This window comes from Labeo rohita, unplaced genomic scaffold, assembly GCF_022985175.1.
Source record: "Labeo rohita strain BAU-BD-2019 unplaced genomic scaffold, IGBB_LRoh.1.0 scaffold_253, whole genome shotgun sequence".
NCBI lineage: Eukaryota > Metazoa > Chordata > Actinopteri > Cypriniformes > Cyprinidae > Labeo > Labeo rohita.
Genome location: NW_026128803.1, coordinates 14,425 through 17,998, shown reverse-complemented (window position 1 = coordinate 17,998; position 3,574 = coordinate 14,425). Strand labels below are relative to the sequence as shown.

Sequence of the window (3,574 nt, the reverse complement as noted above, 5' to 3'; positions counted from 1 at the left end):
AAATCTGTTAAAGGATTGTTAGGCTGCATTAATTAGGTCAACCGGTCAACACTTCCCATAACACCAGATGTACTAGTTGCATCGTAAGAAGAATGGCATCAATGCTAATATTAATCCATTTCTTTCTTATTCTGAGGTCACTGTAGCCACCAGATCCAGTCTATATCCAGATCAAATGGTCATCGCAGTCCCCCGGATCCACTCCGTACCCAGCCCAGATGGTGGATCTGAATGTCAGCGGAGATCACGTCAACTAGATGAGCACCAGAGACAGATCCCCAGTGAAGACCTCATCACCTAGACGGCCATCGGCACAAGACCACAGGAACCAGATGAGTCCTCTGCACTTTCAGACTTTTCTGTAACATGAAACAAACTGCTGGTTCGTCTGGTCAGAGGAGAACTGGCCCCCCGACTGAGCCTGGTTTCTCCTAAGGTTTTTTTTCTCCATTTCTGTCACCAATGGAGTTTTGGTTCCTTGCCGCTGTTGCCTCTGGCTTGCTTAGTTGGGGACACTTAAAGTAAAGGACGATTTTCGGTAAGTAAAGATTAAAAATGTTTTTAAAAAAGTTATTTTTAGAAAATACATGTTTCTGTTGTCTCCTGCCTGTTTACTTCACATTTTGGTGCAACAACAGTATGATGACTTGTTCACATTTTATTTAAACCATTGATGTCCGTTTTTTGCAGAACTCACTTTGAGGCTAACACCACAGAAGCCTACTTGTGTGAGGAGGTGATTTTCTCAGCTTCTTTAGAAAAGAGGGAAATGCAATTTAAGACAAGTCCGGGTAATAATTTAATGTTTATTTTATTTTATTTATTTATTTATTTTTTTGTCTAAGAGTAAAAATGTTTTATGTAGATGCCAGAGACAGGATAGATTCATTCTTTTTTGATTGATATAAGTTATTTGTAGAAAATAAATGTTTCCATTGTCTTCTGCCTGTTTACTTCACGTTTTGATGCAACAATAGTATGATGACTTGTTCACATTGTTAATTAATCCACTGATGTCTGTGTTTTTCATTGCAGAACTCAAACCAACTCTGGAGTTAACGACACAGAAGCCTGCTTGTGTGAGGAGGCGATCTTCTCAGCTTCTTCATAAGAGAGGGAAAGATGGTTTAAGTCAAGTAAAGGTCATAATTTCATGTTATCATTTTTTTTGTTTGTTGAATAAGTGTAAAAGAATGTTTTATGTAGAGGTTAAAAGGCCAGAGGCATAAGAGAGCTTCATTCTTTTAAGATTGATGGGAGTTATTTTTTAGAAAATAAATGTTACCGTTGTCTGCTATTGTAGTATTCTAGAGCACTGTGTGGTTACTACCAAAGACAATGAACAACCACACAATATGGTTGAAATTATAAAACAGTCTAGTTACCTATCCTTACAGAGTTGCATGCACCTCTGTTTGAAAATGGTTACATTTTAACTAAATGTTTTCTTTTTTTAAATGTTTTTCTCTTTTAGGCCACTGTTGAAGAACAGGTGGTGACTGGGATGAATGCTGGACAAAGAGGAGAAATGATCTTTCCCCCAAAGTGATGCAACAGTGATTTTAAAGGAGGAGGCCACCCTTGATAATGTCAAAGATGTTGGACGCCTTTGCTGAGCTGATAGGGCTTCTTCATGACTACATCAATTATCTTAAAGGGATAATGTAAATTGTCAGTGATGCATGTTCTGTATGCAATCATGGACTATAAAAAACAAACCGTAAGTGTATAGTCTGTAAAAACAAAATGTCAAATGCTTCTTCTGTGTTGTTTAGTAGAAATGGCGTTCACACTCATTCATACACATGCTCACAATACTTTACACATTTGCTTGTGTTAAATGTTATAATAGCAGTGTTAATGTTGTGGTTTATTAAAAAACAAACAAAAAAAACTATTAACTAATTGTAAAATTATTGTAAAGTAGTGTTTTTGTATAGTAGTTTTACACAATATACAATATTTACCAAAAAAGTCAAATTTGGTCATAAACGTTATAGCAAATGTTCTTCATGTGCTTCATTTATAAACTCTGTACCTGCTAATGCCATACTTTTTCTGCATTTCTTTTCACATGCATGTTACTTTTGAATGTTTTCTCTTGTAGTTTTTAATAAATATTTATCTTTTGATATTCATTCTGTGTGTGTTAAAGTGATTTTATAATGAACAAGATTTGTAGATTTAATGCCTAGCTCAATTTTGGGTTCATTTTAACCTAGCAGTGTAGTAATTTTAAACCATAAAAAAAAGCAACCCAGCATGCTGGGTCAAATAATTCAATCCAACTTGCTGGGTCAAAACAACCCAGCATTGGGTTTGTCCCTTTTTGACCCAGCGCTGGGTTACCAAAATAACCCAAATTGGGTTGTTTTTAATCCAGCATTTTTTAGAGTATATGATGTAACCGTACAAAAATATATAATGTAATTATTTAACACCCAAGCCATGACACTTCTTTTCCAAGTTATTTTATATGAACAGAAAATGTTTTAATTTGACAAAAACTGCCTGCGATTGCTGACTGGTATCTGAAGTTAATGTTTATTAATAAAATGCATTTGACGCAAAACCCACGCGATCACTGACAAGTAACAGTACAAAAATATGAAATGCATTTGACACCAAATCGCTGACACTTATTTCAAGCTATTTTATTTGAACAAAAAATGTTTTTATATGACAAAAACTGCCTGCGATTGCTGGCAGGTATCTGAAGTTAATGTTTAGAAATATAGAATGTATTTAATGTGAAATCCAGAGATCGCTGGCAAGTATGATGTAACCCTACAAAAATATGAAATGTATTTATTTGACACCAAACCCCTTCGATAGCCGACGGGTCTCTGAACTGACTTAATATGCATAGAAAATATATTTATTTGACACAAACGTCTTGCCCTTACTGTTAAGTACCTTTTTCAAGTTATTTTATATGAACAGAAAAGGATTTAATTTGACAGAAACTGCCTGCGGTTGCTGACTGGTATCTGAAGTTAATGTTTATTAATATAAAATATATTTGATGTAAAATCCACAAGATCACTGGCAAGTATGCTGTAACCGTACAAAAATATGAAATGTATTTGACATCAAATCACTGACACTTATTTCAAGATATTTTAAATGAACAGAAAATTTTTTTATTTGACAGAAACTGCCTGCGATTGCTGACTGGTATCTGAAGTTAATGTTTATTTATATAAAATGTATTGGTCAAACCTCCACAAACCTGTTTCTTGATTTGAAACAATAATACCCATTAGAACATATAGAACTAAGAAATTATTATTATTATAATTATTTTTTATTTCATTTTGTTAAGGAAAAATTTTTGGAAAAGTGTAAAAAATTCAAAAACGTTTAGTGTTTGTCATCTTCTGAATATTAAAGAACAGTTTAAAAACACAATTAGCCATGTGTTTTTTACAACTTTTACATTAGAACAAAGATCTGCCTTTAAACTTGAAAGAAATAAAAATTTGTAATCTATGGTGGTAATTATCTATATGGACTGATACGAAAATAATATATTTTTTTTCATATCGCCCAGCCCACTTGTGAACAATAAAGT

The 3,574-nt window shown here is 33.6% G+C and overlaps 1 long non-coding RNA gene across 1 annotated transcript; it reads left to right on the top strand.

The window, feature by feature from the left end:
• The first annotated feature begins 403 nt into the window (after window positions 1-403).
• On the top strand, window positions 404-1,788 carry LOC127159824 (uncharacterized). Its single transcript, XR_007826568.1, has 4 exons — window positions 404-538; window positions 691-791; window positions 1,036-1,142; window positions 1,475-1,788. It is a non-coding gene; the product is annotated as an uncharacterized LOC127159824 (long non-coding RNA).
• Window positions 1,789-3,574: the final 1,786 nt, after the last annotated feature.